This window comes from Pholcus phalangioides, unplaced genomic scaffold, assembly GCF_987345545.1.
Source record: "Pholcus phalangioides strain wild (caught in Gottingen) unplaced genomic scaffold, Ppha-v1.0 ptg000017l_1, whole genome shotgun sequence".
In the NCBI taxonomy this organism is placed as follows: Eukaryota; Metazoa; Arthropoda; class Arachnida; order Araneae; family Pholcidae; genus Pholcus; species Pholcus phalangioides.
Window position 1 is genome coordinate 1,523,449 of NW_028301610.1, and position 16,191 is coordinate 1,539,639.

At 39.5% G+C, this 16,191-nt stretch overlaps 1 long non-coding RNA gene across 1 annotated transcript in view; it reads left to right on the forward strand.

The window, feature by feature from the left end:
* Positions 1 to 14,882, forward strand: part of LOC149072101 (uncharacterized) — a 63,275-nt gene extending 48,393 nt beyond the window's left edge. The window contains exon 2 of the long non-coding RNA XR_016194331.1: positions 14,593 to 14,882. This is a non-coding gene — a long non-coding RNA (uncharacterized LOC149072101). The remainder of the gene's footprint in view (positions 1 to 14,592) is intronic.
* The last annotated feature ends 1,309 nt before the right edge of the window (positions 14,883 to 16,191 follow it).

Sequence of the window (16,191 nt, forward strand, 5' to 3'; positions counted from 1 at the left end):
ACTGGCCTTGAACCGTTAAATGGCCTTTGCGCTTGTTTCATAGCTAGATTTTCCAACGTTTAGTTTAGAATGAGCACCGCTAATGATGATGACGACTTCGTCGAAGGAAGCTCATCATCATTAGAGAAAGAAAAAGAAATAAAATTACGTTAATTAGCGAGGGTTATTTCCCTAATAGGAACAAGGCTGGACATGTTTTTCTAGAAGGAAGACATTTCCCAGTCGTTTCTTTTGTGTTATACCCACTTCGCTATGAAATGTTTGAATATAGAAACAGTAATAGGTAATCGTGTGTGTGTGAGACAAGGTATCGTCTTACAGAACGTTTTTTTTCTTATCACAAATGAACGACAGTTTTCAGTTCTTAATACCATCGATGCTATCTGATAAAAAATTTCAAGCAGAGAAATGTTTGTCTGATTAGAACATATATACTTTCTCAAAACTTTTTCTTCTATTATTTGAAATTAGATGTGTAAAATTACAACATCTACATATACTGGTTATTAAAACATGGAAATTGGATAACACACAAATGAAATTTTTCTCGGTCTGTTCTCGACGGTGCTTTCGAAAACACAACTTTCGGGGATTCTGGCTCTTTCGTTTTGATGGGGCATGTGGAGTTTTATTCCAAAAATCTTGATTATTAAGAAATCAAACGCCAACATTATCGTATAACGAAAGTTAAATGATGGGTTTAAGGTTCAATCCAGATATGTGCAGGAGACATCGATTCCACTCTTCGATGCATAAATTCTATGATCAAGGTCAAAGATGTCCGCAGTGCAATGTTTAGACGGTATGAGGAAACGCGTGATAATATCGTAAGAATACTTACGATATTAGCACGCGTTTTTTCATGTTGTCGAAACAAATTTCACGATTGGAGAAATATCCTCTTTCTCTACCCGTAATGTTGGTTTTAAAAGATTTCAGATTTTCTTGCTTAACTAGAAAAAACACAATAATCATTTATCACGTTTATGTCCATTTGAATGAAAATATTCATGTAATAAACAGTTTTCATTCAGGTGTTCCAATTTTTTTAAACAAGTTTTGGGATGCCCTAATTTTTGGAAACAAACGTGTATATACAGTAAAACCTCCCAACAATGGCGACTAATGGGACCGTGAAAATGTGGCTGCTATTGGGAAGTGGCTGTTATAGGGAACAGACGTTTCATTTCTGAAAAAAAAAATAATTAAAATTTGCGAACTATGTAACATGTAAAATGATAATCCAATCTATAATTGTTTAGGATAATTATATAATTGATTATATTAGAAAGCATGATTATATTGCCACTGTAATATTAAAATAATTGATTAATCAACAGCGCCGCGATTGGAGGGAGATCAGGCGTGTCTGGTGTCCTGGGCACAGGACCAGAGGGGCGCAAATTTCACCCTTAACATTACAAAGGTTCACCAAAATGTGGCTTACTCCGGTTGGTCAAGCATTTAGTTGCAACCCTGTTAGTCGATCTACAGCGCTTTTTTGGGAATCCTAAAATTTAGGCTTGCAGTTCTGAGGTAGAACACGACAGAAATGGTGTCTGCAAAATTCACCGACAACAATTCACGGCCGGAAAATTCATCGCTAGGAAAATTCACCGCCGGAAAATTCACCGACAACAGTTCGATGCGAGTCAGTTAGCGTGGGAGTGAGCGATTGAGTTACTGAGTCAGTGAGAGAGGAGTGAGTGAGTGACCTAATGAGTATGTGAGTGAGTGACCTAGTAATTGAATGAGTGAGTGAGTATGTGAGTGAGAGAGTGAGTGAATTAGTTAGTTTTAACCTAGTAGTGTCACAAATGATTAAAAAATCTGATTGTTCTATGTTATATTGTATATATTACAATATCGACCTAATGGCATATTTATAGTTTCAGCGGTTTCGGCTCGGCGTGATTCCAACGTATGACCCCCTCCATTATTGAACCCCCCTTAGGAGTCGAATATGGAAAAAAAGTTTTCTTAGTCAGTTCACGTCGTGAAACAAAACTATTCACAAAATTTGATTTTTACAGCTTCAGCGGCTCGGCGATGATGAATCAGTCAGGACATGTTATTTTATATACAGTATATAGATGTAGACATGCACTAAAACGGGATTTCTGAAAAGTTCATCACCCATGGGGATCATGAGGTGTTCAAGTGGTATAGGGGGAATCATCGCTGAGTAAATCCCGGGTCGGGCATGGATGTCTACTAACACTAACAAATTCCCTGGACAGATCGTAACGATCTCTTGGGAATACGTGCTGATCACGTTATTAATTTAAAAAAAAAAAAAAAATCTGAGATTGCAGAATCCACACCAATGAAATCGCTCGCTGGTAACAGTTATGAAAAAATAATCCATTGCTTACTGATGATCAACAATGTTTTTTATAGTGATAACAGGTGATTAAAGTGATAACAGGAGATGATTTTAAGTATTAGGGAGTTAATTCATCGCGTATCCACTTACTTTATTATCTTTTAATTCTCTGTTATTATTCCTTTTAACTTTTTGTTAGGATATTCTGAGTGAAATATAGAGTTGATGGAATTATTTTGAATATATTCTCTTGTGCAACAGCAATTTGTAATTTCTTCCGTATCATCTCAATTTCTTCTAATAAAGTCATTATTAAAACTTTCCGCCATATCTTTAGGATCACTGACTAGGTCACTCACTCACTGGGTCACTCACTCACTTATTCACTGGGTCACTCACTCACTCACTGGGTCACTCATCCACTCAGTAGCTCACTCACTCACTGGGTCACTCATCCACTCAGTAGCTCGCTCGCTCACTGAATCACTCACTCACTCAATCCCTCGCTCACTGACTCAGTAACTCAATTGCTCACTCCCTCGCTTTCTGACTCATCGAACTGTTGTCGGTGAATTTGCCTAGCTGTGAATTTTCCGGCGGTTAATTTTCCTATCGGTGAATTGCATGGCGGTGAATTTTCCGTAAACCGACAGAAACGACTTGGCGAGAAAAACTGATATGGACCAAGACGATGTACCAGCAACCCAGAAATAGACCACCTAAAAGTGACGGACAAACTGCGGCCCACTTAGAGATTCTATCGGGCTTGCCAGGATTTGCTATTTTGATTTTTTTGCCCGCTCCTGAAAAAGTTTGCCCCCAACACTGGACTAGACAATTCATGCTCAACCCCTCATGAGCGAACCAAATGTGACCCTCGGAGTCATCTGATGCGGTTCGCGATCTCAAACCTAATTTGATAAGAATGAAACAAGCGGCAAATTCTCATATCATTTAAATGATCCACGGTACATTTACTCTAGTAGCCCGTGTCATAACTATAGATCACTCTTACGTGGCTCTTTTTCCCTCTCCACTGCCTTCAATGTACCCATCTAACATTTATATCCAAGTAAAGAAAGCATAAATAATTAATTTTTCCCCATAGAGTTCGGGGGGGGGGGGAATTCCCTTGAAAATCAGCTTTGCGTATTTTTTTTCCTCCATGTTCAAACTGGCTCGTGGCCGTTGTTCGGAGGTTTCCTGTCTATGAAACGCGTTCGGTTCCAAAATGTGGCCGTTCTAGTATAAAAGTGGACGAGGTGACATGTTATTGTTTACTGATAAAAGAAGGGCGTTGAAGAAAGCGATAAGGGATAATAAAAAGGACATTGAATCTAGCTTGGCAGATAACATTGGCTGTGACCCAAAATCATTTTTCAGGTACGTCAATATTGGATGTAAAGGGACAGTTGCCTCTCCGCCCGATAGGAGGATCTAGATCAGGGAGCAATGTAGGCATGTGTACTGCTTTCAATGACATTTTCGCGTCAGTTTTTAATGTAGGAAATGAAATTCAATTTACGGGTGTTGCATGGGGTAATAAAATCCTCAACGATATTCAAGTGGAAGACATGGAGGACCTACATGTTCTAAAAAATGCATGTGCAAGCAAAGCACCAGGACCAGATGATATCTGTCCCAGGGTCCTCAGGGATGCTAATGAATTGTTGGGGCCAGTCGCACAAATTTACGGGAGTAGTGTTGCTGACGGTATCGTCCCAAGGAATCGGAAACTTGCTAATGTTGTTCCGATATTTAAAAAGGTTAGTAGAGAAGCTGTGTCCGCACACAATTATCGTCCAGTGAGTTTTTGACGAGCTCCCTCTCAAAAATTTTGGAAATCATTATCAAGAGGCAACTGGTGATGTGGATAGATGAGAATAATGTATTGTCGGATAATCAGCATGGGTTCAGGAAGGGGAAGTCATGTGTAACTAACCTCCTTTGCTTCTATGATCACGTGACTAAGGTGAGAGCAAAAATGTAGATGTTGTTTACCTTGATTTCCAGAAAGCATTCGATCGGGTCCAACATGGTAAACTCTTGAAGCGTTTACACGACATTGGAATTTGGGGCAACTTGCTGAATTGGATAGAATCGTGGTTAAGTGATAGGTCGCAACGAGTTATGGTGAACGGGGAATTCTCTGGTTGGACAGGCGTCAAAAGTGCAGTTCCTCAAGAAGTGTTCTTGGATCCATACTTTTTCACTTTTTATCGAAAAACTCGATCAGGGTATCGATGGGATTGCTAGCAAATTCGCAGATGACGTGAAGTGAATGGGGGTAATCGAGGTGGCAAACGGACAGCGAAGCGATCAGTCGCAAAATTTCCTGCCCTGCCATATCAGGGAAGACAAATATACGATTTACGGGAGTCTTCGGCTTTCCAATTATTATTTTAATATTTTGTTTTTGTCCTATTCATCAGGTAGTTTTATATAAAGTCCGCAGAAAAATTGTTTTTCGATGAAAAAAAAGCGATGTTATGAAATGTATTAAGTGTTGGAAATGCTGTCACCCGTCATGCGTCTGCTTTCAATAACTGAAAGGGAAAAAGCACGATAGAAATATATTGGGTCCGATCTTGGTATGGATGTCAAAAATATACTCTCATCCGGGGCTGATGTATTGTCCAAGTAAAGGCTCCTGTTGCAGCGGGTGCGTCCCAGTCTAAGCGAAAAGATTGCTCGCCGGCTGAATAGTCGGTTATGCCATTCCATAATTAAAATAGACATAGAAGGGAAATCCTTGTCTTTGTTGATGTTCCTGAGGGATCAAATGCCGAATGACTAGAAATCAAAATAAAAAAAATATGCTCATAAACTTTAGGTGTTGATGGTGTTGAATTTGACAGAATTCACAGATTGGGTAAGGTGGGTGAGAGGTCTCGCCTGGTAATTGGTAATCACACCTATTATCGGCACAAGATGTCTGTGCTTGGGAATGCTGGCAAACTAAAGGGTTCTCAAATATTCATTAATTCTTCAGCGCTCGTACCACGTATGCAAGAAAAAAGTTGTTGCATATTGCGAAGCATCCATAGAACTTGGCACGCGGTAATTTTTCGCTGAGGTACAAGTTTTTAATGAACGGAAGGTTTTTACGTTTGATCACGAAGAAGATTCGGTCTTCGAAAAGCAACGTGTTAATGGTGAGTGCTTAACCAATGTGGTTTGATTAACGGTAGTGTGGTTTGATTATCGGCTGACAGGGCTCAAGCCCTGGGGCCCGGGAGTATGGTGGTCATATTATGATAATTACGTATAAATATAAATATTTATCTAAACATATTTGTTGTTCTAAGTTTTTCCCCCGTGGACTACATTGCGATTTCCAGTAAATTCTTCATTACCCTTTAATTAATAATTTATGAGCAATAACTGGTGATTCCGCTGTCTTCCAACCAAGTTTTTGGTGAAAATTGTCAATATTCCGTATTCTACTATATTTAAACTCCAAATTCTGCTCCAAACAAAACTGCAATTTACGACGAATTACCTAATTATTGCTAAAATTCCCGAAGGACATAGAAGTAAAGAGCTGCTAAAATCGCAATTAAAAAATAATAATTCTAATAGATATCAATCATATATATTGCTGTCCCGCCCCTAGAGGCATACCCTTATACGGGATTCTAATAGATATATTTCACCATGTGACCTGTGTGTGGCTATATTTTATTATAAACCCAACATATTTCATTCAAAAATACAAGGAATTCGGAGCTTAAATATTGTAGAATACGGAATATCGGCAATTTTCACCAAAAACTTGGTTGAAAGACGGCGAAATCACCAGTTATTGATCATAAATTATTAATTAAAGGGTAATGAATAATAAGGGTTATAAGAATTTACTGGAAATCGCAATGTAGTTCACGGGGTAAAAAACTTATAGAAGAGTTGATCAACTTTGCCCAAGAATATTAGGAAGACACCAATGAATAAGGCAAATACACGAAAATAAAAAGTCTTAATGCATTTCAACACCAATGGGTGCCGTCTTCAGAGGAAAATTTAACCACTAGTCACGCTGTTCGAGTTTCCCACTTGGGTTGAATACCAAATCTTAACGCTCGTCGGTTGCTCAGCGGAAGAAGTACGTCTGTTCATTTCAAACGTCGTGGTCAGATGTCATTCATAACGAGTAACAATTGTTCCAAGTCATCTTTAGGCTGGGACCTGACTACGGCGCGGTTGCACGCGGTTGAGGTTGGGGGGGAAGGCATCATCTATAGTTTTATTCTGTCAACGCACAGATACAACTGCAACCGCTGAGCGCGGTTTTTTCAACCGAGAAAATCCACATTTTTTTGGACGGTTGGGGTAACCGGAAAGCTGCCATCATGTATTGCAAAGGCTTGCGCTCCCTGATGACGGTTCGGCTGGACCTGCGGTTGCTCTCTTCCATTGTCTATTCAGTGGTTTGACAAGGAGGGTAATGCGATTTCGGATGCACTGGACAAAGGAATTGCTCTCCTTCTCAGGCTGCCATAAAAAAATGAGAGGAGAAGACAAATTCGAGGAACTGTATGGTGAAGTTCCATGCGACTTAAACTAATTCTTTGTTTGGCGCTTTTGCACTGATAACAATAAAAAAAACCAATGAAGAAAAAATTAAATTTTTCTAACGAGTGAAATTTTTTTGCTTTCCTACATGAGCATACATTGAAACTCGGTTATAATGACATTCATAAACTAACGTGATTACGCTAAAACCGAGATGTATATTTTAGAACACTTGAATGAAATGCATTGGATCCCGATTATAACGTTTTAGCAAAAAACCAATTAGTTACCTCTTCCAAAAGAGTACAAATTACCACGGGGCCCAACCATTTATAATAAATTCATAAAAAATTAGAAGTAAAAATAATCAGACATCTGAAGGAAGATATTTTTATATTTGCAAATTCTCCATATCAAACTTTTGAAACATTTATTAAAAGCCTAAGTATGAACCGGGGAGGAAATACGTCCCTAAGAGCTGCATTGGGTGTATTTTGCTTTCATTATTCTGTCTTTTTGGTATTTATTTTTGTATCGTATATGAATGTGGCTGTCTATCTGTTGTTTTTGCAATGAAAAAAAACCCATCTAGTCCAGCGGTTCTCAACCGGTGCTCCGTGTGAACTCCCAAGGGCTCCGCGGCCTTCGAGGAAAATAAAAAAAGAACCAGTAAATTTGAAAAAAATAATTATTAATACTTTTGAATAAAAATAAATCAGTAACTTTGATGAATAAATAAAAAATAGGCCTACGGGGCTCCGCCATAGAAATTACATACTGGAAAGGGCTCCGTGGGTCAAAAAAGATTGAGAACCGCTGATCTAGGCAAAACGTTGTATGCGGGTAATATCGAAGAGTGCACCAAGACAATTTTCACACCTACCGTTCTTTTCAAGCAGTTTTTAATTTACATACACACACAAAGCCACAACTAGGGAGAGCGGGTCCACTGTATCGAGTGCTGAACTAAAGGGGGCGCCGAATTGCCCCTTTAACACCACTCCTTCTAACCTTTCCTTACACGGGACGCCAAAAGCTTGCTAGCTGCAGTTAAAAAAGTATCCAGCTGCGGCCCTGTGTGTACCTTAAACCCTGCAACATACATACTGATGTACACGGCCACAACGACATGCGTGGTCAGCCGGGGCAAGCACGCATTTTGGCGCCCCCTTTTAATATTGAAGGAGAGATGAAAGGTTAACATTTGCGCTCCTGTCTGGCTCGGAGTTCGGGGCATCAGTCAGTGCCGTCTTAACGCATGGGCCCACCCGAGCACGGCCCGGGTGCCTCAAGAGAAGAGGGGCCTCCCAAAAATGAGATCCGATTGAAATTTTAAAGGATTTACCATGTAGGGCCTCCTAAAAACCACTTGGTCCGGGGGGCCCATAATACTCTTAAGACGACCATTCATAATGTTTTTTAAAATTTGATTTTTTACAGTTTTTAAAACATTAAATTTTCAGAAATTTTATTTCGATTCCTATCTGAATTTTTTTTTCCTGACCATCAAAAGAAATATATATTTTTTTAAATAGGTGAAAATAATTTTTTTCTTGATTTTTTTTTGGTCATATGGGGTTTCCCAAAATTACAATTATTGTGCTTAATTTCCATTAATTAGAAATTTAATTAATTGGAAATTCACTTTAATTACAAAGAAAAACGTGCTAAATTCATGGCCAATTTTTTTAAACTTCAAAAATATGTTATTTAAATAGTTTTTAATATATGTTATTTAAATTAATTATGATGATTCCAGTCATGATATATAAAAAAATTTGTGCGATTTGGTCACGAATCGTAAAAGCATCAAAAATGGGTCAACTTGTAGGTTGTCTTTCTTCGACTTTGAATTAATTTCAAACGGCAAATATTGTTACAGAAAATTAAATTTCATTACATGAATATTTTTATTAGTATATACAGTAAAACCCCTCCTTTTTGTGAACACGGACAGGACAAAAAAATTAAATACATGTAAAATGGGTGACCGTTAAAAAGAGGTTTGAAATTCATACTTTTATATATTATACAACTAAATTATTATTTGTCCGTAAAAGAGGGAATATCCGTTAAGAGGGGGAGCACGAATTTGCATGCTAGCTGGAGCCAACTTCAGCTTGGCGAAAATAATTTAGCCAATCCCGAGATGTCACGTGACATTAAAAAATAAAAAACCCCGGTTGCTAACAGCAGTGTGTGTTTCACGCGAAATTCCACGGTTGCTGATAAGATCAACCGCGCCAGCCGAACCGTAGTGTGCCGGCAGCCTTAGAGCCGTCCCAAAGCACAAAAGTATCGTCCACATATCTCCGATAAAATGAGAAGGGCACAACGTTCAATAGCTATCACACAAAATCGGCGAGATGGGATTGCCCATCGCTAGACCATCTGTCTGGGTGTAAAACGTGTCATCGAAACTGAAGGCTGTTTGTGAGATACATGTAAAGGTGAGAATGCAAATTTCTTCTACTTCGGGCTGTGAAAAATTGTGTGTTTTAAGTCGTCTTTCTAGACAACTGATACTACCACCTATGGGAATGTTAGTAAACATTGACACACTAAGTTCTAAGTAAAAAACTTAGAACACAACAAATATGCGTGTGTGTGTGTGTGTGTTTAGATGAATATTTATATTTATACGTAATTATCATAATATAATTTACAAGTGATGAAAATTATCTTCATTCATAATTTCAGTAGAGAATGCCGCTTCAAATATGCTTCGTTGAAAAAAAAACAGAAAATTGTACAAAAAGTCAGAACGACCAAAAACACAGGAATATCACTAAAAATACGGGACATTCCTGTGTAATATGGTCAAATGTTAATTGTTTCAGACATTATGCTGGTTTTTTAATCACTGGCCTTTCTTCTCAGTGTGAAAACACGGGGTGCTTTATCTTGATTGACAGTAATCCAGGGAAGTGGGAAGGGAAAGAAGAGATCGGATGAAACGGGACTATTTTTTGACCTAAGGATGAATCGGGAAAGGACGAAACGGTACCTAGCCGGTGTATTCCTCTTAATAATTTTATATAATACCCGCTTTCTCTCTTTCCGATATTTTTAAGCTCTCCCACTATTTACAATGATTTTACTTCTTCATCAAAAGAGCTTCATAAACGGTGCACTAGCGTTATCAATTGTTCATAGTATAAAAAAAATGTAGACACATTTTCCTTATACATTCACACATTACTCATCGTTCTGTGTTTTTAATTTTTAAAAATATTTTTAAATTGGTTCATTAATTCTGAGTGCCCCCCCCCCCCCGCACCGTAAAAATATTGACTTGACCTATGGATTTTTACATGTAGAATTTGTTAACTATATGATTTGTGTAAATTGGTAAAGCTGTTCAGCTGAGTTGAGGTATTTATTTATTTGGTTTAAGTTGAGGCATTATGTGTTTAGTTTTGACATATTTAAACTTAAGTTGTGAAAATTAATTTTTTTTTTATTCAGATATTTTTATTTCCCAAAATCTCTCGTGATCTCCACCACTAGCTGTTAAACGTGACCACCTAGGGCAGAGGTCGGTAAACCACGGCTCGCGAGCCGCATGCGGCTCTTTGGCCCCTTGAGTGTGGCTCTTCCCCAAAATACGACGTGCGGGCGCACAAAGTTCCAGATTTTTGCAAAATCATGTTCAGACACGCATTTTGACCATTTTTTTTCGCTCCCTCCCCTCCCAAGTGAATCATCTTTTTCACGTTTTTTGCCGAAAAGACAGAGTGAAAGCCTGACGCTGATGTCACGTTACTCTTCCGCGACCAATCAAAACTGGATTTCTTGCCGAAACTGGGAAGTTCGGAAAAAGTTGTCCAAAAAGGAGGTTTTTTTCCTAAGGTACTCGGGGTAGATAGACTCAAAAGACGAGTCTCCTCTCAGAACATGAAGGGGCATGCAATGTTTTCCAAAGTAAGGAACGTCAACCTCTACCCTGCCAGATCATAGAAGACGATGCCCCTGGGCCACAACCTCTCATGACAGCCTCCCGAGGCCTCCTCTCTCCAACCAATGTCGGTCAACACTGCTAGAAGCGATCCACCAAGGCCCACACATCTGAAGACGACGCTCCTCGACCACCACCTTACCACCTCTCACGATGACTCCCGTGGCCACCTCTCCCCATCCGCATCCAACATCGGTCAACACTGCTAGGAGCCATCCACCAGGGGCCACACATCTGAAGCTGACGCTCCTGGACTACCATCTCTCATGACGACTCTCCCGTGGCCATAGGGGGAGATAGACTTGGATGTCTGGGGGGGGGGGGCACGGTGATGATGTCAATTCATATATACATTTATGCATTAGATCAGTCGACTCCACCTTTGACGCTGGGGGGCAACAATGCCCCCACGCCCCCCGTATCTCCGCCCATGCCCGTGGCCACCTCTCCATCTGCTGTATCAAACATCATTCATCGCTGCTGAAGCAATCCACCAGGGGCGACCATCCGAAGACGATGCCCCACAAGATGGAGTGCTTTGGGATTTCATCGACGACGTCCTCCGGCTAACATCTCGTCGGACAAGCTTAGAGTGAATCCGTCTTCCTCACATTTCCCACAGAAGGGAGCCAGATATCCGTAAGACAAAAAGTAAAATAATGACTTAGTAAACTGTTTATTAAGTTAATTTCATGGAGCGTTGTGGAGTGAAAGAACATGTAGTGTCGAGGATTGAAAAGGTATGTTGAGATGGTTTGGATATATAGAGAGGAAGAACGAAACAAGTATACAAGACGAGTGTGGATGGGAGAGTTGGAAGGGGTCAACCTCAGCGAACGTACCTCAATCAGATCGAGAACGTTTTTAGCAAAGTCCAGCTGAGGAGTACCTTAATTAAGTTAATGACAATATACCTACCTATATAGTTTAATTTTGAAAAATTTGGCTCTCAAAACAAATTCCAATCGTTGTAGTGTTGATATTTGGCTGTGTTGACTAATGAGTTTGCCGACCACTGACCTAGGGGGTCGCGAGTCGCGACCCACACTTCTGGAATCACTACTCTACAGTAATTTCATGCAGTGTAGTATGAGTATATTGGCTTGATGAGTAACGAAACTACAGTTATATCTGAGAGAAACTAAGGATGAATTAGGTACTTACATTCATGATAAAACTACAGTGAAATCTTGATATTCTATTATGCAGACCAAGAAAAACATATCGGTCTAGAGGTATTATTATTAAATCGATAGACCTGTGTTTTGGAGTCGAATCTTTGGTGTGAAAAGAACAAATTATTTCTACTAATCAATGTATTAGTTACAATTTTCTGAAATTAATTTACTAAACAAGTAATTATTATTATTATTATTATTTTAAAAATAACGTGATCTTCACGTATTCCCAAGGGATCAGCATGATCCGTCTAGGGAATTTTTTAGTGATGATGATTATTGATGATATTAGTCAATAAATTTTAATATTAATAACATTGTAATATATTAATAATTTTTCTGCAATTAAATACCTCTGAATTTACTTTAATTGCTACTGTTTATGACAACCGAATCCCCGAGAAATTCCTGGTATCCCGGGATTGAGGAAAACTTGGGAAACGTTAATCCGTAGTATGAGTATACTTTTATGATGAGCAAACAAACTATAGAGATGCGGTGGATATCTTATCTGAGAGGAACTATGGATAAATTTGACACCGTGTATATTCATAACAAAACTAAGTGAAATCTCGATATAACGATATTCTGTGGAAGAAGAAAAATATTATAGCAGAGAGGTATTGTCGTTAAATTGATAGACTTTGACATTGAATACTGACCATCAGGGCCATAACTAGATGCTTGATCAGCCGAGGCAAGCACACATTTTATCGCCTCCATGTAATGGTCAATGAGAGGTTGAAAGGTGAAATTCGGGCCCACTTCTGGTCCGGGGAAAAAGACCCGCCTGCCCCCCTCACTCCACTTGCGGCCCTACTGACCATGGACCACCGGAAACTTGCACTTTTGTGTACTACACAGAAAATAGCTTCGCGGCAACTTAATAAACACTTCCGAAAGGTAGCTAGTGCAGAATACCAATGTTTATTAAACACGCTCGAAAGAAGCAAAACCTTTGAAGAATTTAAAAATATATAGCAGGGGAATTTTGAGCGAAATATAAAAGATATATATATATATATATATATATATATATATATAACACACACACACACACACACAGGTGTAAGAAATTAAGAGAATTTGCAGACTTGGTCGATTATCTCTACGACTACTGTACCGATTTTAATGAAATTTGATATTTACATACATTGATACAATACAAAACAAATAACCAATCAATAATTGTAATACACACGCATGATCGTGCGTAACACTCGTTGGAGTCGGACGGTATGAAACAGCGGTTGCAGAATAAACAAAAAAATGGGTTAATAGATGGGTTAATAGGGGATATGGTCCCCTCTTACAGATATACATGTCTCGTAGCGTGATTTCATACTTGAAATAAGGCAGTTTATCATTTCCTGTGGCAATTGGTCCCACTCGTTCAGCAACGCTGTTTTCATTCCCTGGTTGGTTCCCGGAGGGGGGTTGCGAGTTGCAATTGCCCTCCCCAGAGCGTCCCAGACATGCTCTATAGGGTTAAGGTCTGGAGATCTGGCTGGCCAATCCATCCGGCAAATATCCTCACTCTCTAGAAAATCATCGAGCAGAAGAGCTCTATGTGGTCTCGCGTTATCGTCCATTAAAATGAACCCAGGGCCAACTGCACCCCTGAAAAGGCGAACATAGGGCTCCAAGACCTCATCCCTATACCTCACACCAGTCACAGTGCCTCTTTCAAAGACATGGAGAGGTGTGCGGCCATCCAACATGATGCCTGCCCAGACCATTAAACCTCCTCCGCCATAATGGTCGATTTCGCGGACATTGGAGGGTAGTTAGCGGGTTCCTGGTTCTCTTCATATGAACGTACGGCGAGAATCGGTGCTTAGGCTGAACCGGGACTCATCAGAGAAGAGAACGGTCACCCATTGATCCATACTCCAATCTCTATGCTCTCTGCACCATGATAAACGGATTCTCCTGTCCGTAGAAGTGAGCGGGACGCAAACAGCAGGTCTTCTTGCAAACAACCCTCTCTCATGAAGTCTTTTGGAAACAGTCACCCTTGATACACGGGTTCCTGTGGCTGCATACAAGTCACGAGAGAGCTGAGAAGCTGTAGCACGGCTCTTGGACGACCTTGCCCAGGCTTTCTCTCGATGGATCCGGTATCCTGGAACTGTTTTCATAAGTTACACACGATGCTGGGCTCTACAAATCTGGACTTGAGATTGGCCTGCTTCTAGCCTCTTGTCCTCTAGCCTCCCCACAATTCGCTACCTCATTCCGTCATCAAAACTTTGGTGGTTACTCATTTTTACTGTTACAATTTGAAATTAACCGATTGCTGGAAGATAACACCAAGAAATTCGCCGAGGTGTGCTAGCGAACGAAATGCGTCTTAACTTACGCGCGCTTATAAAGCCTGTTTCTCTACTGGCTCCGCCTACACAAACGTGTACGCTTACGTATTTGACGTACAAGATTTGCATTTTTGTCTAGAAGCAGTGGTTTTACATTCAGTTCAGTTCTTTTCATGAAATTCGATAAAATATGCAAATTCTCTTAATTTGTTCCACCAGTGTATATTTTCTTTTATATATATATATATATATATATATATATATGTGTAGGATTTTATTTTCAGTTCTTTTTGTTGTCGGTAGATGGCGATAGATCCATGATCAAAGAAATGTCATTAGAGAAGAGGCGAAGAAGAACATCCACAAGATTCAGTCTGAAAATAGGCGTACTTACAACAAAAAGAGAAAAAAGGCACCCAAGTACCAAGTTGGTGACCTGGTGGCTATACAAAGGACTCAGTTCTGCCCCGGACTGAAGTTGAGAGCCAAATTTTTTGGTCCATACGAAGTGACAAAATGAATGCTAAGGACAGATATGAGGTCAAGAAAGTCGGAGATCATTCAGGTCCTATCACCACAACTACCACAGCTGATCTCATGAAACGTTATTAGAAATGTATACGAATATAATGTTCTGAATTTTCATGCTTATATAAATTTTGTGTTTTGAATTTTTATGCTCATATGAATACTATGTTTTGAATTTTTTATGCTGATACAAATTTTATGTTCCGAATTTTTCATGCTTATACGAATATTCTTCATGTAAAATGTCACTGAGGTCAGTGAGCCGCAGGATGGCCGAGCTGTAGGATTTTTATTTTCAGTTCTTTTTGTTGTCGGTAGATGGCGCTACGGCACGCAAGTGAATTATTAGTATTGTAAAGATTGGTGGTGGCAACAGTGAGTTTGCCGGGAGAAGTCGGCGGGAAAGGCCGCGTTTTTTTTGTATGTCTGTGTGTGTTCGTCCTGTATGTTTTGTGCGCATAATAAATGTTTAGAAAATGGAGGCTGTGTGTTTTTCTCTGTGAAGAGCCCACATATATATAGTGGTAGTATTGTCGTAGTAAAGGATATCGCTGTATCGAGAATTTAAGATTATACTAGGCAATTCCAAACAAGATTTGAGGAAATATTGTAGAGGTATTTATCTCATCAAGTGTCGTTGTAGCGAAGTTTTAAAACTCTCTGTAGCGTATATATACGCAGGATTTTCTCTCACATCTCATAACGGGAATCGAGGCCCGGGGGGGGCTGGGGATTCATCTTTTTTTTTTCTTCCCGAAAGAGGTTTCGTTTTTTTTAATGCAAAAATACACCATAATCTCAGCTCGGGGGGGATGAGCAAAATTTTTCGGGGGATGAGGGGGGCCCGGCACTAGCATGTGGGGGCATGGTAGTGATAAAGTGTGTGCGCGAAACGGTGCTCCTAGTGTTCTCACAAGCAGTGGGAAAAGATTTGACTGCTTTCGGAGTCGGTGTGCGGGATCCTTCAACGGGCGGGTGGTATTGGATCATAGTGACATCATTAACTTCTTAGAATCCGTCTCACATGCTCTTCTGTTTATCTGTGAGTTCCTTCTTATATATATATTTTCATGTATAATTCTTTATACCTTTCAATTAAATAGTAATAAATCACGATATCACACATACACACAACAGATCATGTTTCTCCTAATTCTTCCGATTCGAGTCCGTCTACAGTTATAGTAAACAAGAGAGGGGAAAAATCCCGTAATTTTTTTTTTTTAAGTTTTTATCATATAATACATATTTGGACTTGAAAATAAGTCCTTTTCACGGAATTCATAAAATTTGCAGAGTTTTGATTTATTTTTTTTAACGGAAACACACACAAAAGGCTAACCGGCGATCAGGATTTGCAAATTGCACTATTAT